This window comes from Euprymna scolopes, chromosome 31, assembly GCF_053919585.1.
Source record: "Euprymna scolopes isolate OS-2025 chromosome 31, ASM5391958v1, whole genome shotgun sequence".
NCBI lineage: Eukaryota > Metazoa > Mollusca > Cephalopoda > Sepiida > Sepiolidae > Euprymna > Euprymna scolopes.
In genome coordinates this window covers 92,797,402-92,824,094 of record NC_136512.1, presented here as the reverse complement: position 1 = coordinate 92,824,094, position 26,693 = coordinate 92,797,402, and the positions used below count along the sequence as shown (strand labels likewise).

The following is a 26,693-nucleotide window of genomic DNA, read 5'->3' as shown; positions in this document are numbered from 1 at the left end:
CGACTGGTTGCTCTCACCACATCTGACAGTAATGTGCATGAACTATAGACTGGGAACACCCTGTGTCTATGAGTGCTGAACACTGCACATCGTCAATTTTAACGCCAATGACCGGTAATCCTGTGCTTATTGGTTGGCAAGGGGCAAGGGTGGCGATAGTACCTTGCCCCCAACGTCGTTTCCCGAACAGTTGCGAGATATGTGCCCATACTTATTGCAGCGATAGCATTGTACTGTTCTCTGTGCTCGTGGATATACACACCTCCTATCACTCTGGCAATCCTTTGCAAAATGATTTGCCTCCCCACATTTATAACACACTGGGCCTACATGCTTATTACTACCTGGGAAAGAATCTACATTGCTTCCATGTGGTTCGACTGTTGCATGTTGAATGCTAGTTGCTACTGCAATTGGCTCCTGTTCCTTACAGATGTTTCGAGCTCGGGCTAATAACTCATCTGTTGTCAATTCATCAATTCGTGATGATGCCCGCAACAGTTTGCTGATACCCTCAGGTAAGCCTACTAAAAAGGCACATTTTAATATCTTACCGTTAACCCACCAATCGTACTGACAACTTTCGTAGGTCGGCTAGGTACACATCAACGATTTCCTTGTGGTGAAGTCGCCGGCTCGTGAACTGTTGCCATGCAACAAACGGATCTGTACCAAACGCTGTATACAGGCTGTGTTTGATTGTATCCCAGTCTGGTTCATCCCCGCGTTGCTGGTAGACTGCATAGGCCTCTCCGGTTAACCTCAAAGGAATGACTGTGGCTGGTTCTTTAATTCTGCCCAGTGTACAGATCTTTTCAGCCTTTCGAGTCACCGCACACCGAGAGCCGAAATAGCTTATAATTCAATAACTTGAGTGATATTTCTTACGCCCATCATGCCAGTAATTTCCTGGCTAAGGTTAATACTTTTGTCCAAACTTCCAACTTCTGTATACGTAATGCACCTTCTCTCAACTCCCAACGTACTTCTGCTAATTCAACTTATTTCTTCAAAATCCAACTATAAAAATGAACAACCCTCTAAAAAATCAACCCTCTTTTATCTCCAACCAGGAACATCTCATTTGCATATCGAGTGGTCACATTGCAGGCATATAAAGAGATAAGGCAGCCATTTTTGTTTCTTTCTTCTTCATTCATTTCATTCCACGACTGACCCGCTGAATTATGCACACGTGCTAATTAGGTAAGTCGCATGTTTCCCTACATTAAATTGTTAGATGAATGTACAAAATAGTTAACAAGTGGGATTTAATTGCTTAAAAAATTTAAGAAAGCAAAACCGATATAATCCCCTATTCCTCCCTGTTGCCCGGTGAACTAATTTGCAAAAAAATAAATAAATAAATAAATAATTATAATGTCATTCATCAAATTCCCTCTGTATTTGTTTACAAGATCATGTCAGCTGATATTTGGGTTTGATGATGATCAGGTTGGGGACTCTTCTGAACTGTCTAGAAGTGAGAGGCTAGTAGCAGATGCACCAACCCAAATGTAACAACAATACTCCATACATGGGCGAATGGTGGCCTTGTAGAGATACAAAATACTTTCAGGCATAAGTAACTTTCAAGCATGGTAGAAAGAACCCATCTTCTTCGCAGCCGCCTTAGCAATGCTCTCAATGTATCTGTTCCAACTCATGAATGTTATTCCGAGGAGTTTGAACAAAGTCCTTTCATGTAATATATCTTTAGCCATATCTATTTGTGGTTGAGAAGGTTTCTTGTAATTATTAAAGGAAAGGAGTTTATTCTTGGCAGCATTGAGTGTTATCATCCATTTTTGACGCCGTTCCGCTACAGACTGGGGGGTGTTCCTCTAGGGTTTTTGCCATTGTCTTGGATATTGCTGAGAATTATCTGGCTTGGGATGGTGCAACGTAAAATGTTACCCTATAAAAATTATTTTTTATCTTTAAGAAAGAAATACTATTTTTAGGGTTGATCTTTTCGATTTTCGATATTTATTGAATTAATTTCTGTAGAAAATATATCTAAGAACACTGCTAGACATATAACTTATCAAAGTGATTTTAGATTAATTAATCAGAGGTTGTGAGTCCAATTTACTACAAACAACAATAAGCAAATAGAATACTAATATGTGAATGACAATACTAAAAATATTGTATTTCATTTTTCTGTTTACAGATGTTCCTGCTTGAATGCTATTATTCAATTTAGTGGTCCAACAGTTAAAAAAAATATCTGCAGTAAAATCACACTTCTCGGAGGTAATATTTATATTTGTGAAAAATGTGTTTAATGTTCTGATAAATCATAAGGTATTAAAGGATTGAATCACAAATTTCTAATAAAATGTGTCTTGAAAATACAATATTCTATACAGTACAGGAAACTATTTTACTAAGAAATATTTTTTTACACAACACTAAATAAATGCTACATTATTTTGAAGTAGTTTAATTTTCCCTCAGCATAAATTAAATTTGCTTCAATATTTGTTAATCAAGACTAAAAAAGTAAGAATAAAATGTAATATTATTAATAACTGCATTCATAATTATGTTCCAGGATCAATTTCAATCAAACATGCAGAAACACAGTTTAGAAAAGCCATATTATTGTGAATTGTGTGGATATTCTTGTTCTGAAAAGTCAGCATTAGGGGTACATATGAGTATTCATACTGGGAGAAAGACATATTCTTGTGAAGTTTGTGGATACTTTTGTGTTGCCGAATCCGTTTTAGTGAGACATGTAAAAACTCATACTGGAGAAAAGCCATATTCTTGTGACATATGTTCATATAGCAGTTCAGAAAAATCAAGGTTAGTGACACATATGAGAACTCACACTGGAGAAAAGCCACATTCTTGTGAAATTTGTAAATATTCTTGTTCTAAAAAATCTGATTTAGTAAGGCATGTGAGAACTCACACTGGAGAAAAGCCACATTCTTGTGCAATATGTTCATATTGTTGTTCTGAAAAATCAAGGTTAGTGACACACATGAGAACTCACACTGGGGAAAAGCCATATTGTTGTGAAGTGTGTGAGTATTCTTGTACTGCAAAGTCCGATCTAGTGAGACATGTGAGAATTCACACTGGGGAAAAACCATATTCTTGTGAAATGTGTTCATATTGTTGTTCGGAAAAATCAAAGTTAGTGACACATATGAGAACTCACACTGGTAAAAAACCTTATTCTTGTAAAGTGTGTGAATATTCTTGTTCTCAAAAATATAGTTTAGTTAGACATATGAGAAAACATACCGGGGAAAGCTAAATGAAGACACTAACATTAGAGATCTAGAAGAGCATGAACCCTACAAATATCTTGGCATTGAAGAAAACGACAACACTCAACATACGAGGATGAGAGAGGAGATTGGCAAAGAATATATAAGCTGTGTAATGAGGATCTGCAAAACTAATAAGAATAAAATAACTGCCATCAACCAACTTACTATGCCAACAACACAACAGGCTAGATATAAAAACATGAAGGATTCTATTAACCAGCATACTGTCTTGGCATCATTGACTGTTCACAATACATCAACTGGCTATATTTAAAGGAACAAAAGATGCTAACACTTCATAATCATATACAGAAACTAGTGTCTACCAAAACTCTACTTGCCCAGGGGAGCAGCAGGACTGTGGCTCTCAGATAAACCACCAACCAGTATCTGAGAAGCTCCCATAACCAAATACTTTCAATGGTATATGGCCACCAGGAGACAAGAGCCAGCAGAACTACATCAAGTCACCCAGCTGGCCAAACATTTTTGACAGGGTTGTCTCACAGATGAGGCTGAAACACTAAACAAACCTGCTACAGAAATAGTGAGAAAGAACTGTCAGAAATATACTAAGACCTTTCAAAAGAGGAACATTGATGAATGGGTCCAACATCAAAATGCAAATGTAATGTTTCTGGAGGAACTCTCGCAGGAATACATAGAAAAAGAAGGTTTCTTGGACTGGCTCAAAAGAGGAGCTCTCCACCATAACCTGGAGAGGGTTATAATAACTGCTCAATATCTGGGATTGATTACCAATGCTGTCAACAGATCGGGTTATGCCACATGGAAATGGAAACTGTGAACTACCTGATATCAAGTTGCAAGATTCTTTTGGAGGATGGCTACTACACCTACCTTGAAAATGCTACTTTCAAACCTGACATACTTATATGGAATAAGACAGAGAGAGTGGCAACCTTAGTTGAAGTGAGTGTTCCTAATGATGGACGTCTGAATAGAGCTGAAAGAAAGAAATAGATGAAATATCAAGGTCTAATGTATGATATAAAGAGCTACTGGAATCTTAGGGAGATATTCATACCAGTGATTATAGGTGCCATAAGGCTTATAAAAAAAAACCTTAAAGCCTATTTAACCAGTATACCTAGTGCAAAAGAAATCCAGACAATTGCACTTAAGAGGTCATATGACAACATCAAGTTGGACTGTATTACATGCAAAAAAACTGACGAAAGTTATCTCAAAGTCTATTACCATAATAATACAAATGACATAGTATCTGAAAAAATAAATATTATATTGGTTCTTATAAGAATTAATAAAAATCTTACCACATTCACATTCATAATCCCCGGAAGACCAAGCTGTTGTGAAAAACAGATAACAGCTATAAAGGTGCAACGTCTATAGTAAAAGATCACTCTGATATATATTTAAATCATAATGAAATCAAATATTTGCTCCAATAAGAAAAGCATCTAATTTCTTTCACAAGCAATTGAAAAAGCCATATTTTTGCACACTATGTCAATTTTCCTTTTGAATAAAACTCACACAATTGACAAAAGCAATATTTTTGCTCACTATGTCAATATTCTTCAATCACAATTACATTCCCAAGTGTTTGTAATTCGTTACAAACCTGAACAGACCAATTCCATGATTTTCCTTGCCAAACTAAAGTACAATTGACAATGTTGAGGAAAAAAACAGTCTGTGACATCTTCTCCCCAGCCAGTTACGTATGATCCAGTTACAGCATTAAACAAAATTCCTTCTTCAGTGTCGCCTTTACTAGCTTACATTTGCTCAGATTGACAGGTGTTTATAAAACCGAGTCAAAGACATGAGTGCAGAAAGGTCAAACTTGCCTAACAGACACAACAATTTGAAAAACAAAATAACAATAGTGTTTTCTTTTTTCTATTTTTCTTTCTATATCTTACTATTTCTATTTTCATATCTTTTTAAATATCTCTCTATCGTTTTTCATCACTAAGTAAGATAAGAAAAAAGATAAGAGATTGTTCAGTTGAAATCAGAACCCCAAAAGCAATGGATGGTGTGCCTCAATTCTCCTAATTAGTTTTTGTATGTTGTTTGTGGCAGGTAAGCTTGATCAAATATCAAGTCCCTATAAACTCTCCTTAATTTTTTAAATAAATAAAATTTTTATTTCAAAACATGTCTTGTTCACTATATTATACAAGGTTCAATTTCAGTAATGAATGCCAAGAAAACCCAACGTCAACCAAATGCAACTGATGACATATCAAGGCTTGAACCAAAACCATTGCCTTATGGGATTCTGTATTGTTTTTTAGATGTTTATGCTGTTAGGTTAATTATTAAACTTTGTTAGATTAATTACAAAGTAAATAAAGAAAAAACGTATCTTTTCTTCCTTAAATGACTTCATAGTCGAAGCTACGTTGATGATGACAACGTAACATCTTTTAACAGTTTTACACACAGAGATGCAGAAAGACATGTCTGTTTATTTTACAAGTTTATCTGAAAGAGGGAAAAACATGTTGCATACTTTTATATAAAAATGGTCAATGAAAGGAAGATAACTCAGTCATCCAATTCTAATATACACGTCATCAGTTAACAGATAAAGGAAGACAACTCACACAGTTCAAGGGACACAGTCCCAACAGATCATTAATTTTAATATATGCTGCATCGTTTATTTCCCCAAAATGCTAGGTGCAGTGCCCAGAACAGAAAGACGTCCTAATGACATGCTAAAACTAATATGCTTCCCAGTGTCATGGTAATTGCATCCCAATGTAGCCTGTAGCCAATGTCTACCGATTTACAGTATCCTGGTTGCGGTATCAAACATGTAACCACGCTATGCCACAGGACTCCATGGACTATTGTTCACAGTAGTTATGGGTTACAACTTAACAGCAATACCATCCTGTGGGATCACAAATATAATATTTTCTAGTATCAAACCATTTACAGTATTCAGGCAATTCACTGGATGCTGAAAGTATGCATACGTTATCGAATGTAGCTCAGAGGTGTACAAAGATGCAGATCTTATGTCCGTGTGGCAACAAGATTTCCTTTCCAACTGGTTTTGGAGGTACTAAAACAGTCCTTTAGCGCTCCAGGACACTCCTAGATTTGTCGTTTGCTTGCTAGTGATCTCCTCTTTCACCAAGGGGTACTATTTGCTGGGAACATTAGTCATTGGAAAAATCTAGTTTGCGAAAAAACTGAATCACTTCTAAACAAATGGCAAATATGAAATAACAAGTCACTCATAATCGTTCTGTTATAATTATTCAGTTAAATATTCAAATAGTATATATATATGTGTGTGTATTTTAAATATTGACAATTTACTGCAAGAATCCATTCCATCAACAATTCGTCAAAACATCTGTATTTAACCTGTATCTAACATCTTTGCAACATTTTTCTGTTAGTAATAATGACTTTATCATTCTCCTTTTTTTTCTTATTGAGACAAAAACAGTTGAACCCAATTTCCCCTTCACGTCATACTCGATTCACATCTCCCTCTCTTTTCTACTTTTTCTTTAAGAATTTGTTATTCATATATTGAAAATTTACTGCAAGAATCCATTCTGTCAGTAACTTGTCAAAAACACCTGTATTTGACCTGCACTTAACCTCTTTAACAATGGTCATGTTTTCAGGTTATTTTTTCTGCAAAGTAAAATTCTGTCAAATTTGTCTATTAGTGATAATGATTCATGGGAAGTTACCAGTAAAATACCAGTAAGGTTATTCAGCTTCACTTGGTATGTGCAATATCGCTCACCAATAAATGACTATGTAGTATATTGACACCCTATAAAAGTTATGCACCATTGCATCGTTTATAATCATCTAAACGAGATTAAGTTTAGCTGGAAACAAAATCAGCCAGTTTGTATTAAATTGTGATATATTATTATTCCGATAGTGACCTCTTTTCAGTAGATGTGGGACATTTTCCCACTCTTAGAGAACTTAAAGACATTGAGAACCCAAATTCCCTGATGTCCTCATCCAAGCAATCTTTATAAACATTGTTTGCAAAGTTTCTTATTCCTACTTTTATTTATAAGGTATCTTTGGTTTATTAAATTGTTACATGAACATACAGAATAGTTAACAATATGTGGACCCTAATGCCTCCCACCAAAATCATAAGAAAGCAAAATCCGGTATGAGTAGCACCTTTCCTGCCTCCCTCTTTCTCCAGAAAAATAAGAAATTGTGAGTGATTACATGTCTCATTGACAATTAACTGGCCATGAATTGAGTGTGATGTTGATTTTATAAAGGAAAGTAATTCCTTACACTAAAATCTTAAGTAGTTTTTTTCCTTCTTGGTGGATATTTTATAAAGTTATTAAAACATAATGAAAAAATAATAATAAAAACGAGATTTTACAATTTTTAGGGGTAAACTACTTTAGTTAATAATGAAGACAACGAAAGGAAGTCTTATTTTAACATTTAATAAACAACTTTATTTGTCATATTCGTTAGTGGCGTTAGTCGAAGAGAGAGTGACAGGTTAGTAGATTGAAGTGTTCTTTTGTAAAGATAGAATTAATATATTGCCGGCTTGTTGAGGAGAGAACAGCTGAGTCCAAATGTGTTTATAGCTAGTAGTCGGTGGAACAAAGGAAGCCGATTAAAGGATAAAGAAAGGGCAAAGTCTTCAGTGTATTAATATGTTGTCGTGGGTGTGTGTCAGTGTATGTTCCTTAGCATAATAAAGAATGTTCGTTTGGGTACCGCATGTGGAAATAAATGGTAGTTAGAAGAGAGCCATTGTTAGCTTGTATTACTCATATTCAGCCGGGGGTCGAAGCCCCCTGGTGATGTGTGCTGCTGGGCAGAGCAGCGAGAAAGAGAGGTAGAAGGTTTCAGATTTCGCCTTTCATGTACTCGGTCATGTGATAGGGAGCTGGCTTGTGATTGAACAAGACAGGAGGAAATGGATTTCAAATCTTGAATCATGAGAAGTAGTTTCTGCCTGTGATTGTAGTGAGTGTCGGCTGCTACATTATGCTGGGTTTCATTGTAAACAAATAGCAATATTTTGTTCGACATTAAGTTTCGTCTAATCAGGACTGGTCAACAAGTGGGTGTCCATTTTATGTAAATTCATGGAAGAAAATGATCACTATTCTAAAATCTAATATTGAATAAAACATAAAAAGGCAAATGGAATTCCTTTACGATATAATAAGTGAGTGAAGACAAAAACAAAAAAAAAATTGCTAAAACAATTAAATACCGAAAAAGCAGTTTTTATGCTCAGTTGTCTCACAATTCGACAAAATTTGAATTAAATTATTGTTTATAGTAAACATTATTATTTTATCAGAAATCACGTAAGTTTTACTTAAATAAACACATTTTTGACAAAAGTCTGAATGACAGATTGAATATTTTGGAGGAGAATTTTAAAAAAATTAAATTGGCAATTCACACTTTTCTATTCACGTCTGTTGAAGCATGATGAAATCAATATTTTCAATGTATTGCAATAAAAAAAGTCTTGTTTATATATTTAAAATTGTTTTAAATATTTTAAGTGTAAAAAAAATAGTAAAAGAAAGAAAAGAAAAAACTTACCTTTCATGCCATGAATTCAATACGAAACAAACAAACGGATGAATTCGTTTTTTAAAACAGAAAATTTGTTTTGTTTGTTGAAATTTCTTTAATAAATTGATACACCTTGTGTTGTGTGTGTTCAATTCATTAAGAAATGAAGTATATGAAAATATAAAAGAATCAAAATTAAAAAATGAAAAACAATTTAAACATAAAATTATTTTAAGAGAAAATCAACTGCTAAAGAAGAATGGGCAAAATTCACCTTCCTTTGTTTACAAAGCCATTTGACGGAAGTGACATCCGACATATTTTTAGCTATAGATGACCAAAATTTTATAGAATGAACCCTTTTTTAAAATTTTTCTTTATAGAAGTTTTATTCAAACAGTCTTTATTTGAACTAAATGGACTGTTTTGTGTTTTTTTTTTTGTATTTATGAACTGTTTTCTTTTTATCAAACAAAAATAGAACTTTTATAATGAAAATTATGGACTGTTTTCTAAACATCGGAATTTTAAAATAAAAGTTAGATTTATTTAAAAAAAACAAAAACAAAAAAAAACGAGGTGTTTTTCTTTTCGAGATCTTTTTTTGCATTTAGCACTTTGAAATTTTATTCAACAATAAAATAATAAACCAATTTACAATAAAAAAATATACAAAATTTATTTTTCGAAATGAGATTTTTGTAACAAGATTTTATGTATGTAAAAGTTTGTTAAAAAGTTTAAATAAAGTTTATAATGTAATTGAAAAAACACCTTGATTTTTTTTTTTAAATAAAGCTATAATTTTCAAATTTCGATATTGATGTTTGCCAAACTATTATTATAAATGTTAGGTAAACGTTTGTTGCAGACCCTGAGGGTCCCCGGTGATAATAATTCTTCAGGAGTTAAGTTAAATACGAAGAATAATGATAGTGGAGTGAAATGGAGTTGAAACAAGCAAGCAATAATGACTGAGACGAATGGATAAATTATTTACAAAATTTATTCTTTTTATACAAGATTGTAAATGAAAAGAGAGGATACGAAAGTTTTTTCTTGGTCTAAAATCTCTCTCTGTGACTGAGATAATTCAATGTTTTTCCATGTAATAAAAAAGACAGTTCCTCAACTGAGGTATAAAAAGCTCTACTATATGTGATAGGTAATTGAATGTTTTTTTACGTATTGAAATTATCCAGGAAAGTCTTTGACTGAATTAATTGAATGTTCTGAAGGAGATAAGTAAGAGTTCTTGGTTAGAAATAACCAGTCTTTTTAGAAAGAATTAAACTATAAAAAAAACCCACTGCTTACTTAGCGGGGAGATAGAAAATTCAGTAATATATGTACGTTTTATGTAGTGTCCAGAAGATGACTCAAAATATGTTGAAGCTTCCTGGAGGCGAGGAAGGGTGTAAGAAATGTCCGACATGTTTGGTTGAGAATGATCGGGTTTGCACGATTGTTTGTTGTCAGGTTGAAAGTAAATGCAAGTGAATCTGCACGATCTTAGTCTGCAAAGTGATGAGGTTGAATGTGCTGAGTGATGTATGTGTGAGTGAGTCTGCACGTGTTGATTGTATGGCCCGTGTTTTGGAGATGATAGTCAAAATTGGTATTACACTATGATCAAAGTCAGTTACGCAATATGCCTGCAGTGCCATGTACAAGTGGGTCGGTACTGGTGTTGGTGTGCGTCGTTCGAGTCGCTTGGATCCCTGGTGTGTTGAATGCATCATCGAACGGCCAGTTGTTGAGTTTTTAGTGTGTGGAGAGTAGCTAACTCGTTTTTGAACTGGTGACTTCTTCCGTATAGTCTAGTTGAGTTTTTCCATGTGCGCGTCGCAGTTAACTCAAACTGGTGTGAGTTGAATGTCGGTTGTAATTGAAGCGTGCGGATTTTGTACATGTGGCGAAAAGCCATGAGGTTCAGGTTTGTTGAATTTAGTCAGAGGAGGTTTGAAAAGTGATGTTTGCAGAGCTTGACTTTTTACGACTTGTATGAAGTCAAGAACTCTATGTCGATTCATGTTGAGAGATGTTGGTACTAATTCGTCGTCATTCTTTGGTTCGGCTGCAATCTGTTAGATATCGGCAGTATCAATGGCTTTGAATGGCATTGTGTAAGCATGTGTGTAGTTTATCGGCATTGTGGGAGAAATGCGATGTAGTTGTGCTTATGCATGCGTGAAAGCGTATCAGTATTGTTTACGAATCCAAGGTGCAAGTAATGATGAGTTTCTTCTGGAAATGTTTAATGACCGCTCGCAATGTAGGTAGAATTGTCAGTTGGCAGTTTGTTCGATGTGTTAGGAGGTCCATGTGTTTTTGGCACTAATTGGCTGTCGTTCAGCGTTTGATTCGTAGAAAACCATGTTATATAATCTTCGATTTTTTAGTGATTAATTGCAAAAGATCAGTAAGTTTGAGAGACCAGTGTCGTTATTTCTTAAGAAAGTCCGAAGTTGAAAGGTGCCGAGGGAAACGATAAGCCGCTAAAATCCATATGTGCCAGGGTCGAGTACCACTTGTTGCGGCCCCCGAGGGTCCCTGGTGATAATAATTCTTCAGGAGTTGAGTTGAATAAGAAGAATAATGATAGTGGAGTGAAATGGAGTTGAAACAAGCAAGCAATGATGACTGAGACGAATGGATAAATTATTTACAAAATTTATTCTTTTTATACAAGATTGTAAATGAAAAGAGAGGATACGAAAGTTTCTTCTTGGTCTAAAGTCTCTCTCTGTGACTGAGATAATTCAATGTTTTTCCATGTAATAAAAAAGACAGTTCCTCAACTGAGGTATAAAAAGCTCTACTATATGTGATAGGTAATTGAATGTTTTTTTTACATATTGAAATTATCCAGGAAAGTCTTTGACTGAATTAATTGAATGTTTTGATGGAGACAAGTAAGATTTCTTGGTTAGAAATAACCAGTCTTTTTAGAAAGAATTAAACTGTAAAAAACCCACTGCTTACTTAGCGGGGAGATAGAAAAGCGGAATAAAAAAGGTCCATTAGGGTTGCAAGCCCGTATCTACGTGGAGGAATTAATTGAGGGGCGCACACGTGTTTAACGTCCAAACGCGGACAGGTCGATGTTGATGTTTACGCCATAGTGTTCAAAGGTCGATCTCGTTTTGGGCGAAAGATGCCCTTTTTATACTTGTCCGACCGGCTTCAGGGAGGCATTCAGAAAAAAATATTTTTAAAAATTTCCTTTCCTTGTAATCTGATTGGATGAAAAGAATAACATTCTTATGACATAAGATGCTTTAACTGACGTCTGCACGAATAACGGAAATTTCGTTTAAGGACCACCGAATTTGTGTGGGTGGGTAAAGAAAATGTACGCGCAGCTGAAACAATGTTTATACATCCACGCGCGCAAGTGTGTTTTACGGTGTAGGCAGCGGGCCATTATTTTGTTTTGGAGTAGATTCGACGCACATGTGTCGGGGCTGTAATGAAAATAAAGACCTTTTAAGATATTAGAAAGGTTTTATTCAACATAAAATTCAGCAGGTACAACAACATGGTCGGTAACGAACGACTAAGCTGGGAAAAGGCGCCAATTTCGTTCTATTTGTAAACATCTGGTGCGCATGCGCACTAGCGCTCTAAACTCACAACACTCTCCACCACATTTTATTTATATTTCGGGTTGCAGGTGATCTTCCTTCCCCTTTTTGTTGCTTCTGGAAGAAATTTGAAAACGCCCTTCTTCGAGTCAGACTGTTGCTGCTGCTCTTCTATTTCTAAACACTTTGTTTTGTTGATTGAAGAGAAAGATTCTCCGTTTGGTGAGGTATTATTCTTTGGGGTCTCCTGTTGATCAATCAACTCTGGTTCGCGGATGTTTGATGGAGTAGTAGGATCTGGTGATGTACCATGATCAGGGGAGACAGGAGATTCCAAGTTTGTAGAGGAGGGGTCAGTGACATGAGTGGGGGCTAGGTCTTCTGTTGAGACTGTTGAAACGAATTCTGGCAAAATTGGGAGTTGCAGATATTATATCTACTGGTTCCACTAGGGGATCTGACTTGTGTTGGCGGACAAACTTCCTAAGGAGGGCCGGTCCTCCTTGCAGCCACTCGGGTAAGGTATATCCGGTGCCCGACCTTCTGGAAAAGTTAAACATGCTCTCGTGTGGGGTTGAGTTAGTTGCTGTACAAAGTAGCGATCGAATGGAGTGCAAAGCTATGTCGAGTACTTCATGCAAGTAACGTTCATCCAATTGCCTGGTTTTGAGTGCAAGTTTGATCGTTTTCCAAATTGTGCCATTTACCCTCTCGCATTGTCCATTGCCGACTTCCTCGATCACTATGGATGGAATCTGGGCAGCCAAAAAAGGTAAATAAATTCTGGAGACAATTTATAACAGTTTTTGTTGATATGTCCTGACATGGATAGACAAAAGGATAGCGTGAATATTCATCTACAATCACGAGTAGGTATTTGAGATTATTCGTAGATGGTTTCGATCCCATGAAATCTATTGAAAGACGTTCAAAGGGGGATCGAGAATGGATTAATCGACCTGATGGAGGTTTGAAGAACCTTGGTTTTAGTTCAGCACATATTTGACATTCAGCGCAGGTGCGCTTAGCATCTTCCATGGAGAATGGTAGATTCTTCTGCCTCACAAAGTGATAGAGTCTCGCTACTCCAGGATGACAAAGTGCTGCGTGCAGGTCCTTTAGTGATAATGAGCGCGAAGCAGGGCATGATCGAGAAAGGGTATCTGCAGAGTTATTAAGAGAACCTGGTCTATATACTATCTCATAAGAATAGTTTGAAAGTTCAAGTCTCCACCGAAGCAGCTTATCGTTTTTAATACGATTTGGTGTCTGCGTGTTGATCATAAATGATGCAGCCTGTTGGTCAGTAATAATGGTAAAGTGTCGACCGAGTAAGAGGTCACGCCATTTACGCACAGATTCTACAGTGGCTGCCGATTCACGTTCCACTGCTGAATGTCAATGCTCTGACTGCGTTGGGGTTCTGGAAAAATATGCTACTGGACGTCCATTCTGGGAAAGGCAGGCTGCTAATGCTGTCGCAGATGCATTAGTTTCTATCGTAAAAGGAACTTCATCCTCAATGGCTGCAACCGAAGCCTTGCAAATTTCATCTTTCATGGCTTGAAATTGATTTTTGAGTTTCTCAGTGATAGGAAAGGACGTAATGTTTAATAAAGGTGAAATCCGATCTGAGAAATTCTCTATCCATGGTGAATAGTATGAGAAGAGACCTAGAGCCCGCCTGAGTGACTTACTGCAGTTCGGGATCGGTAATTCTTTTAGTGGTGTAAGTCTGTCTGGATCAGGACTGATTGTTCCATTTTCCAATAAGTGCCCTAGAAACTTTAGTTTGGTTATACCATATTCACATTTTACAGGGTTTAGTTGCAAGTTAAGACGGTTCATAACCTTTCTAAAAACTTCCATATTTTCGTTTAATTCTTTATTAGTTTTTCCTCCGATGACAATGTCATCAATGTAGGCAAATGTACCTTGGAGTTCATGTTCTTGAATCAGATTATGCATAATATGTTGAAACACAGCTACTGAGTTCGTTAACCCAAAAGGTAACCTAGAAAACTCGTATAGTCCTCCGTCAGCTTCAAATGCTGTGTAAATTCTCTCGTCTCTACGTATAGGGCATTGATAATATGCAGACTTCAGGTCCAACTTATTGAAAATTTTGTACTGTGATAGTTGGCGTATGATATCCGAAATTTTGGGAAGCGGAAAAGCATCTAAAAGTGTAAACCGATTTATAGTTGCAGAATAGTCAACAACCATGCGACGCTTATGTCTTTCATTTTTAATTACTAGTACTTGGGCTCTCCATGGGGAATTCGATTTGATTATGATACCTTCTTTTAATAATTTTTGTATCTCATTCCGGATAAATTCGCAGTCCGATGCTGAGTAGTTTCTGCTTTTTGTTGCGATGGGTTTACAATTCTTTGCTAAATTAGCAAAAAGAGACGGTGGCTCGATTTTCATCTGAGTGACGTTACAAATCTGTAAAGATGGTATCTTTCCGTTATAACGGAATTCCACCCGGTTATGCAATTGCATGAACTCTTGTCCTGGTATAATTGGAGCACACAAGTTGGGAAGGATAGATAGACGCATATTAGTGTAAATTTGTCGATTAACAGCGATGGACGCAACACAGTGTCCTAAGGTTTTGCTCGTGAGATTCGAGGAAGCTATGCTTACCGTATCATTAGAAGGTAATATACTAAAGCCGAGTGATCTCACGATGTTCATTCGTATAAAGTTATGAGTGCTTCCACTGTCTACCATAGCTTTCAAACAGGTACTAATTGTTGCATTTACAACAGAATATTGTGTGCATGGAGTGCATTGGGATGATGCAGTGAGGGCAATATATGCAGAACTAGTCCTGGTATTATAAGTTGTTTGTTTTATTTTAGATCGGCAGACTTTAGAGAAGTGGCCCCTCTTTCCACATTTAAGGCAGTCAGCATTCCGAGCTGGGCAAATATTTCGAGAATGATTTTCTCGTCCACAGAATTGGCATCTGGCGAAGTGAGTCGCCTGATTATTTCTGGAAACAGCAGCAGCAGCAGCAGCAGCACATTCATTAGTTAGTTCCAAACTAGAGTTATTTTCAGATTCATCTGCATGAATAGATGCCTTTGCTACAAATGATGTGTCATAAGCTGCTGCATTATGTTGGGCCATTTCTAGACTTCGTGCAGTTGCTACGGCATGATCTAGGTTAATTTCAAAACTTTCAAGTAATCTCTGCCTAATAGTTGAGGAAGACTCTGGAATTCCATTCCCGGTCCCTGCTTCCCCAACAGTACTGACGTGAAGAAGTTCAAGTGTAACGTGAACCGACACCTTGCTGCCAAAATCCCTACATAGTACCCCAGTAGTTGTTTCCCCTGATAGTAGCCCCCTACACCAAAGTGGCAATTTGCCTTGTTTGGGGTGAAAATGTAATTAAAAAAAAAAAAAAAAGAAAAAAAAGTGAGACCTGTGATAAATGCGTCACGTATCGCTAGCTCCGCATGTTGAGAGGCACTAACATCTTCAAATTTACAATCCTTAGAAAGATTCTTTAGTTTTAGGAGAAACTGATCAATAGATTCACCTTGATTTTGTTTCCTAGTGGCGAGAAGGTGACGAGCAAACACAGAATTTACCGGTTTTACATAGGCTGCTTGAAGGATGCTAATAGTCCTCTCGAATGTTGAACAGTGAGATATAAGAGAATAGACCTTCGGTGAGATGAAATTAATCAGAATACTTAACTTATTCGGAGGATTTTGAGGATGAGCGACTGTGAGAGAGTCGATGCAGTTGATGAAGGTACGATACCAATGATTCCATTCGTCAGCGGTTGTATCTGACGATCCTTCGAATTTACCAGGTCTCAGTAGCATCCATCGTTGCTGTTAATTTTTAATTTTATGTTGAATAAATTGTAATGAAAATAAAGACCTTTTAAGATATTAGAAAGGTTTTATTCAACATAAAATTCAGCAGGTACAACAACATGGTCGGTAACGAACGACTAAGCTGGGAAAAGGCGCCAATTTCGTTCTATTTGTAAACATCTGGTGCGCATGCGCACTAGCGCTCTAAATTCACAACAGGGGCTACGACACGTTCATAAACATATTAATGTAGAAAAAACAGTTCATAAATATTTTAAAAAAAAAAAAAAAAAACAGTCAATTAAGTTCAAATAAAGACTGTTTGAATAAAACTTCTAAAAAAAAAGAAAAAAAGGTTCATGGTTCATTCTTTACAGTTTTGGTTATCCGTAGCTAAAAATATACCAGACGTCACTTCTGCCAAATGGCTTTGTAAACAAAGGAAGATGAAAGGTGAATTTTATAAAAAAAAATAACCACCCCATGTTAAAAACGGCTTTCAGATTAAACAGCCCTCAAATCTCAAAAGTCGTTCTTAACATGGAGATGTTGGGGGGGGGGTTATTAACATGGGCAGGTTGGGGTGTTTGGGCTAAGACGTAAAAATAAACGAATTTGCTATTATTTATTGCAAAAATACCTTAAAATTTTTCTACAAACATTTAATAAGAAATACAAATGAACTGTAGGTTTTTTGTTTTTTTTGTGTTTTAATTCTACATTTAAAATTTTATTTTATAATTTTTTTCACATAGCTTTGTTATTATTACATCGGTAACGCTCAGCTTTATCTGGCTGTTGACATCATGGTTTACAATATCTTTTTGTTTATTAAATTGTTAGGTGAAAATACAGATAATCCGGTCGGTTTCTAATGTGTGGAAACTCTAGCTCCTGAAAAAAAAGGTACTCTGGATAGTCACAAAAATAAAATTTGTCTCAGTCTCGAAGGATTTCTCCTCTACTGATCGAGGAAAAAAACGGTGAAGTGTACTTTACCCTCTGTGTCTCTCCCCCTCTCTCTCTCTTCCTCTCTCTCTCCATTCATCTCTCTCTCTCAATCTATCACCCTCTCCATCTCTCTTTGAGCCCCTTCCTCTCTCTAACTTCCCCTCTCTTTCTCTCCTCTTCTCTTCTTTCCTCTGTCTCGACCCTTCTCTGTTTCTAACTCTTCCCTCTCTCTGTCTATCTCTCAATCCCTCTATCTCTCTCTATCTCCTTCTCTTTCTCTATTTCTCTCTCACTTCCTTCTTTCTATCTATATATCTTCCTCTCTATCTGTCCATCTCTAATCCCTCATTCTATTTTAGTCTCCTAAATTAATTAAAGTGAATAAGGCATTGTCAAAACATGGATAGTCATCTAATTTACTTACTGTGAGATTAGAAGTTATCTGGAAATTACTACTTCCTTGAACAGCACAAGGAGTAACTAGTAAAACCTTCCTAATTAAATTGATTTTGGCAGCCATTCGGTGACAAAATTACATAGCCTTAGCTCTTGCTGCAAGCAGAATACCTGCGACCTTGCTACCAAGTAGAAGAACTACTTGTTCTATTTTAAAACTACTATTTAACATTCAATTTTTCAAAAATCTCATGTTCAGCATCTTCAAAACATCCAGTATGGGGAAAAATATTGCAAAAATGCAAACTTATTGTTTTCGATGAATGCACAATGGTACACAAGAAATCATTTGAAGATCTTGGTCGGGCCTTGCAAGATTAGCATGGTAATGTTAGACCAATTGGGAATGCAGTAATATTGCTTGCAGGAGATTTCAGACAAATGTTACATGCAATTCCTCAATCAACATCAGCAGATGAAATAAATAAGACATTACACTTAACTCAAAATATGCGTATCCAGTTGCAGACTGCTCGATCCGCACAAAAATGTTTGCATCATTTATGGGAAATTGGATACGTAAAAGTGCCGGCTGATCTGAGTTAAGGGCAAAATTCTTTGACTCTTAACTTCTGTAATTTTATAACATCAAAAGAAGAGTTGGTTAAAAATGGTTTTCCAGATATTCAACTTAATTATACGAATTCCACTTGACTGGGGGAACGAGCTATTCTTGCAGCTCAATACAATGACGTCCATAAACTTAATGCGATTATTCTATGTAAAAATTCCAAGTGAGGTAGTCATATACAAATCCATCGACACAGTTGTGGAAGCAGAGAAAGTGGTTAATTATCCAACAGCTAGATTTGCTAGGGAGGCCACCGCATATACTGCAACAGAAAATTGGCATACTAATTATCTGTATGAGTATCTTGTGTAGGAGACGGGGAGTCTCGTCGTGGGCGACGAAGCGTTTCACTGAAGAACCACGGCAACACACAGCAAACCGACAACCAATGACAGCCACGGCGCGAAGGTAACTAACAAAGCTCAGCTGACTGCACGAATACAAACGGAACCCAACGGTCACTGTCCTGATCGCCACGAACGTCAGAACCCGACTGCCTCGCACCTCCAATGGACCGATTTTTATTCCTCAAGATGGCCTAGCTAATTTGCATCCCCGCGAGATCTCGCGCGATCCTGCGAGATTCCGTCTCTAATAAAAGCAGGCAGGCGCCATCTTGAAACTCTTTCGTCCACTGCCCCGACCACAGGATCAGCCACCACCCCACACGCCAGGCACACACGGACCCTCTTGCGCCGAGGGCTACGGTTAGTCTCACACTCCCCCCTGGTCTCCAGATCACATACGTGACACGGCGGACGTGGCCGTTTGATTCGAGCACTCCTGCGGAGGGGTATTGCCAGGACTTCCTCATCGGAGCTCTCAGAAGTGTCATCGGAAGCATCAGCATCAGCATTAGAGCTCGCAGTTGAGTCATCAGGTTCGTGGGGCACAGGTTGGATCCATCGCTCATCGTCGGATGACACGTTCCTTCCACTGCTTGCAGTTGAGTCACCAGGTTCGTGGGGCACGGGTTGGATCCATCGCTCATCGTCGGATGACTCGCTACTTCCACTGCTCGCCGATTGGTCAGCGCTTAGAGTGGGCCGGGCATCCCTTATGTGGCGCGGAGTATCATCGACTAGTATGGCCTGTTCACTGATGACGCCGGTGACCCGCCCCCTCCAAAAGCTGCTGGTGCACCGGCCGCCGGGTGGCTTCACCCAGACGGTGTCTCCCACTTGGTACATCCCCTGGGGTTTTCGTTGGTCGGGTAGACACACTTCAACGTCCTTGACGCGCACGTGGTAGTGATGAATCACATCAGCGGGCACACTGCCGCCAGTCACGGCGTCCTTAGGCGTTGTGTTGTATCTGTAAACCGCCTCCGCGATCGTACACTTCTTCCTGGCCGCGATCCTCTTCACGGTTCGGTGGCACCGCTCCGCTATGCCGTTGCCGCTCGGCACATACGCGCATCGGTGTCGAAGGCGGATCCCCCAGTTGTCCATAAAATGCCTAAATTCCCTACTGCAGAACGCCGTGTCGTTATCCGTGAGGATCTCCTCAGGTGGCCCCCTTTCGTAGAATATGGATTCCAATTCGTGGATGACACTGGTGGAATCCTGCCTCGCTAATTGGCGCCAAATCGCGAACCTCGTTGGCCCGCAGTCTATCAGCGTGAGGAAGTGTTGGCTGCCGTAGTGGGTTATATCCATACCCAACCGACTCAAGTCGCGTCCACTCCCAGCTGTCCTTTCCGCCATCTGGCTGGGGCAGGGTCGATGGACTGGCACGTTTGGCACTCCCTGACCACTGCTCTTACTGCGCTTTTTGGTATTGATGGTCTAGCCAACTTCACAAAGTAGTAGGTCCGTTGTACTCCGGGGTGCCCACTGTCGTGATGTATCTTCCTGATTTCGTCCTCCTCGACGGAGGCAGCACACAGAGGCAATGGCTTAGCTTCTTTCTTCATAGCCTCATACCATCTCCGTGGTACCCGAGTGAGCTTGTCGGCGAGGTTGTAGTCCGAGGTGACGAGCACTACGTCTACGGACAGGTTGTACTCCGTCACCAGTTTTTTCACAGTCTCCAGCCTCCGTCTTATCAGCATTTCGCTAGCTGCCTTGGTGCATGCCCTGGCCTTGCTCGTGAGTGTGTCCGACACCCAGTGGTGCACGCAAAGTGAGTCAGTGTGCACACGTAGTTCCTTCACTTCCCATTGAAGTGCCAGGTTAATGCCCTTTATTACAGCGTCGAGTTATGCCAGGTTGATATGGGCAGCATCATTCGCCGGTCGCAGCCAGCAGGCATCCTCAACTACGGCCCCATCTTTCTCCAAAACTACACCGATCGCTAGAGAACTTGCGTCCACCCACACACTCAGTTCGTCTCCCTGCATGCACGAGTCCCCTGTGGCGGGGTCATTCTTTTTCACACTAGCGACGGTCTCCTTTAACATTCGGACCAATAGTTCGTCGGTTATCTCATCGTCCCAGCCTTTGGTGACCGCATTTGCCCTCCTTTTTATGATACCTGTCGCCGCACAAACCCATCCGCATACTGGAAGGTGCCCCACAAGTTTCCCGCACAGGGAGAACACGGCACGTCTTGTGTAAACGTCGGGTACGTCGGGAACTGCGGTTCCACGCCTCCACTTCAGGATCCCTCGCTCCTCTTGAACGCTCAAGCCCAATACACGCGCGCCATCCTCAAGCCGCTCAGAGTCCTTGCAGTTTAGACCAAACTCGGCAAGTTTGGATCTTACGCGCGAAGATGACACGATATCTTCGTTCACGTATATATCGTCAATATACGCCGATGTTCCCTTTCTAATCCATTCTTCTTGTGACAACACGGCATTGACGATAGCCTTCATTATCTGGGGTGCTACGTTTAGCCCAAATCCGAGTCGCGTAAGACAGTATCTCTTCCCGGAAAACATCACTGTCTGGAAAGGCCACATCGCCTCGCCGATCCGGACCTGCAATTATGCTTTTCTCAAGTCCAGTAGGGACACATTGGACCCCTGCCGGCGCCACTCTCGCAGCTTGCTGGCACAGACGTCGGCGTCCGCTGTGAACGCATCAACATGCGCATTCAACTCGCGGTAGTCCATTACCGGCCTCACCTTTGACTTGTTAGGTTGGGCAACTGCCATCAGCGGTATCAGGCCCTTGGGGGGTCCAAGTTTGTCGTAGGGGTATGGAATCAGCCAACCGTTCTTAATCCATTCACGGAGCTCGCTTTCGTATGAAGGCCTTATCTGGTCGGGCATACGGTACTCTGCCACTTTGTTTTGTAGTTTGGCCGGTTCCTTGTCCTCTGACCACCTCCAAGTGGCGGTCCACGCCTTCTGTTGGTCGTCGAATTCCGCACTGAAGTCTGGCTGGTCGACCCTTAGTGCTGTGCACACCGGGGGCCTATCCTGAAACTCTACAACGTCAGCGCGCGTTATGCGCACGCCGCCCAGGGCTTTGATGGCATCGTAGCCTAACAACAGGTCGAAACTCAGCGGCTTTTCGCGTGTCACCAGCGCTTCGACGTTGGCCGAGTTCCCAGTTCTTGTGCGAATGTGTACCACACCCACGCCGCAACACATTCGTATTTTTCCAGTAATGGTAGTTATCCTGACGTTCTTCTTTTTCCACGCCCGACAGAAGTCCACACACACTATGGTGCGGGAGCAACCGGAATCAAGGAGGGCTGAACATAACGTGTCATTAACTTGGACCTGAATGACAGGGAGCGCCTTGTTTATTTTCTGTTCGGGGAAGAGGTCGGCACTGGCACCTTGTCCCCGTTCCCGTTTCCCGCACAGTCTCGGGCCATGTGCCCAGTCTTGTTACAGCGGTAGCAGCAAACAGCCGTCGACCGCCTTCTACAATTTCTTGCCATGTGGCCCCGCCCGTTGCATCTATAGCAGATGACATCACCTTGCGGGCTGGGTCCCTGAGACGGTCCTTCGCCACTTGGTGGGGCCTGTGTGACGGCGACTACCGGTTCCTGCACCGTCGAGTCATCCTTCATTATTGTCATGGCTCTGTCCACTAGGTCATTCAGCGGTAGTGAGGATATGGTAGATGTTGCTCGCAGGAGCTGCTTTGCTCCAGCGGGGAGTCCTGACAGGAATTTGTAGGCTAGGGCCCTCTCGGGAAGACCGCCGAACAACAACGTCAGCTTCTTAAGTTCGGCGAGATACACGTCCACAGTTTCGCCCAAGCGTATAGACCTCGTCTCAAACTGCTCCCATGCAGTGGCGGGGTCAGTGGCGAACGCCCTGTATAACGCCGCCTTGATACTCGAGTAGTCACACTTCTCCTCAGCGTTGAGTTGCTGATATACAGCGAAGGCCCCGCCGGTCAGCCGCAGAGGAATCACGCGCTCGACATTTTTCACGCCGGACAACTGACAATGTAACTCGACCTTCTCAACCCAGCTGAGTACCGGGTCGGATCCGTCGAATTCCGGTATCAAATTTAGATCGAACCTATCCGCCATTGAAGAAAAGAAAACCAAGTTCGGAGTGGGGGGGCCGAAATAGCTTGTATGAGTATCTTGTGTAGGAGACGGGGAGTCTCGTCGTGGGCGACGAAGCGTTTCACTGAAGAACCACGGCAACACACAGCGAACCAACAACCAATGACAGCCACGGCGCGAAGGTAACTAACAAAGCTCAGCTGACTGCACGAATAGAAACGGAATTCAACGGTCACTGTACTGATCGCCACGAACGTCAGAACCCGACTGCCTCGCACCTCCAATGGACCGATTTTTATTCCTCAAGATGGCCTAGCTAATTTGCATCCTCGCGAGATCTCGCGCGATCCTGCGAGATTCCGTCTCTAATAAAAGCAGGCAGGCGCCATCTTGAAACTCTTTCGTCCGCTGCCCCGACCACAGGATCAGCCACCACCCCACACGCCAGGCACACACGGACCCTCTTGCGCTGAGGGCTACGGTTAGTCTCACATTATCATGTTGTGAAATATAAACCAATCTAAGCTTTGCAATGGCACATGGCTTGCAGTAAAAAAATTAACAAACAATATCATGGAAAGGACAATCTTAACATGACCTTTCATGGGTGAATATATCTTCATTGCACGCATTTCTATGATTCCACAAGATACACCATTTCACTTCGGGGAATTGCACTTTCCAATTTTATTGTCATTTGCAATAACCATCAACAAAGCTCAGGGAACAATCTTTACAATTGTGTGGCTTACAGCTACACACTGACTGTTTTTTCACATGGACAATTTATATTATATATTCAAGAGTCACCAAACCAGAAAATCTCTATATAAGCTAAGAAAATGGAACAACAAAAACTGTAATGCCGAATTCTTTTTCTTGCTCAAAGTCTTTCTTCAGTCTTTCTTCAGGCACTGTTTCTTCTTCTTCTTCTTCTTCTTCTTCTTCTTCTTCTTCTTCTTCTTCTTCTTCTTCTTCTTCTGGCGTCTCTTTCTTAGTAAGTCTTTTCTTCTGCCACCGATAATGTAGGATTATAATGCAATCCCAACTCTGTATTTTTTTCCCGTGGTAACAAAAAAAAAAGAGAGAAATATGAATCTCACCCTTCTTTCGGGTCGATTATCCTTGTGGAGGCAACCAATTGTAACGCCTCACTCGAGAAGGTGGTTAAAGACTCTTGTCTGTCTGAATTCTTGTCTCATGTCCTCTAGATTTCTCTGAGGTTGTTACATGAAATCTGGTATGCTGAAAGCGAATATTGATGCTGCAGGCAGGAAGAAAGACAAACAATTGTAGTCTATCTACAGAAGCTTTATTTTCACAAAATTATGTACAAAAATGTTTTTACAATTCTAATTCAGATTTTGTAAGTTCTTTTCAAAGTCTCAAATCTCTTCACAGACAGCAACAGGCGAATGGATGAGGTGGGGGAGGGATCACGTCTCTATATGGTCTATTTGTTTCGAATCCCAACTCCAACTAAACTGAAAACTCTCCACTCTCTGGCTGATTTTCGCACGACAGTCCTATATATAGTAAGGTATGTGGATGGGGTGGAAATTCTCCCCAGCCAATAAGATTTCACCACGAAATCTCCACGAAATCCTAAGCCCCAGGTCCCTGGGTGGGCACCATTCCCACACCTGAAATCAGAACCACTCATTCTCACGACTTTCAAGGTCAGATGTCAATTTTGACATCCGACCCTGGGTTCATTTAAGGCCAGACAATGTTATAAGTGAAATTTCCTGTCATCAACTTTTAACCGTAAAAATATATTTCTCTGGTTTAAAACAATATCTATTTTGACATGAAATAAAAAATATATATTTATCTTCTCTATCTTAAATCCTTGGGTTATCTGGCGTCACCTGGGAATAAAAGGCTACTTCAGCATAGTTCTAACGCTCCTCAATGGGGGATTACTTTAATTTTTTGTAATTAGTTGAAACGAATTATGGAGCATTTAAATTGAATTCTGGGAGTCAGAAGTTTGCTGATCCTTGCTAACCTCGTGGTGCATTTCTAGATACGGGTCCATTTGGTCATGCTGCCTGGGAGGACGCTGGGAGCGTGTGGATAACTCCCTGTAGTTTTTTTTTATTAATCGTCCATAAGGAGACACATGTTGAAATTGAGGTCGTTGTCTGCACGAGCATGTGTGCGTCGCACGGATTAAAGGAGTGTATTATGAGAATGTGTTTTGAAATATCGAGGGGAATTCAATAAATTACGGGGCGTATCTAGCTCCCTGTAGTTTTCTTTTGTTATTTTGACTATCCACGAGGGTACAAAGTAATTTTAGTGAAACTGAAGTGGTTGTTTAAACAGCCTGTGACAAATAGGTGCTTAACTTTTTGTAAATAGTTGTGTACTGACAGACGGAATTTTCCTTGCTTTGTTTCAGGGATGGGCGTGATCAAGCTAGTGTATCTGTGGAGACCAGGAGAGATGGTCTGTTAGCAGAGCGGCAAGTGGTAGCTGGCAGAACGAGGGAACTGTGTAATGCGACGTGGACAGAATCGCAAATTGTTGATCCTCAGTGGCCCTGAGCACCCTGTTCGCTTTGCTTGTGGTTATGAAAAAATAGCATTGATGAGTGCTCAGCCTGGAGGGCGATTGGGGAGATCGATCCCTGTCAGTCATAGCTACGTTAATAAATACAAGGTTTAGGAGTAGGATAATATATCCGAATATTAAACTCTTTGGGGATAAAACAGTGTTTGTGGTTGAATTATCGAAGAGGATTCGATAGAACAAGGAACTAAATACAAGGTTTAGGAGTAGGATAATATATCCGAATATTAAACTCTTGGAAGATAAAACATTAGTTAGTGTTGTGGTTGAATTATCGAAGAGGATTCGATAGAACGAGGAACCAAATATAAGCTTTATCAAGTTGTACCCTAGTCACTGGACACACCCAAGTTAGGGTTGGTAGCCAGTTACAGAGTGGGGCCAGAATATGAGCTAATTGATGATGGCAAGAGACAGATTTATGCTGTTGAATCAGCGAGAGGCAGAAATATGCTGAAATAATGGTCTTGGAATTTGCCGGTCACAGAGTCCGTTGTATGTCACTGGAGATCATGAGTTGTGTGCGTTGGGATTATTTCAGGATGATGAGAGAGTGATAAATAGCGTCTGCAAGGTTGAAGTGGCAAGTGAAGGTCTTCTGCCACTGGTTATACGAGTAGCTGAAGGCACCTGGTTGGTATCCACGCAACAGAGGATGGAATTGTCTGAGGTATGCGGTAACACGGCTGCTGGGATAATAAAGGTGGGACCACCTTTAACTATGGTAAAACTGGATAGGGGTTGTGAAGCCCGCGGAAAGGGCATAGGATTACCTGCATATTATCAGGTTGAGGAACGGTATTTGTTAAAAGCACCTGAGGTAGAGTGGGCAAATGACCAATTGACTAACCTCACTGACCTCTGGGACCCCCTGATCCATCATTCACCACCACATACCCGACTTAGGCTACCAAAAGCTATGGGAGGAGTTAGACGAATGGATTTGAGTGAATTACAGAAGCTAGGGATAGGCTTCATAAGGTAGTGGTTACAGGAGCAGGAGTGAGCATACTAGTAACGATAATTGTGCTGTTGTTGGTGGTTGAATGGTGCGTGAAGAGAGCGAAGATGGGAGGAAAGCAACGTGATGAGCATCTCGAAGCCAATTGCATAGGTGGCACGAGAGGGAGAGATCCTGGTTCGAGACCGCCTGTGGTTCTGGAAGATGCGGCTGCTGGTGCTGACGAAAACGAGATGCAACCTGAAGACCTCCCTGATGCTGAAATCCAGAGAAATTGAAGACGACTTGAAGATCTTCTTTTCTTTTCTTTTCTTTTCTCTCTGTTTTATCTAAAATTCTTGCAGGGCGCTGAGCTGAGAACCGTCGAAAGAAAGTCCCAACGATACCTTGAATGACTGTCTATTGAAGTGAGAAGAAGTCCTCAGTGAAAACAAATCTTACAAGATGCTTATGAAAGAAGACTTGAACTGTGAAATA

At 40.1% G+C, this 26,693-nt stretch overlaps 1 long non-coding RNA gene across 3 annotated transcripts in view; it reads left to right on the top strand.

Moving 5' to 3' along the window:
- Positions 1–26,693, top strand: part of LOC145255864 (uncharacterized) — a 33,283-nt gene that overhangs the window by 6,364 nt on the left and 226 nt on the right. For 2 of the 3 annotated variants that reach the window (XR_013863915.1, XR_013863914.1), the window contains exons 2-3: positions 1,074–1,206; positions 2,177–4,552. This is a non-coding gene — a long non-coding RNA (uncharacterized LOC145255864). Of the gene's footprint in view, positions 1–1,073; positions 1,207–2,176; positions 4,553–25,085 lie in introns of those variants that run through there. The other variant, XR_013863916.1, reaches the window with a different exon arrangement.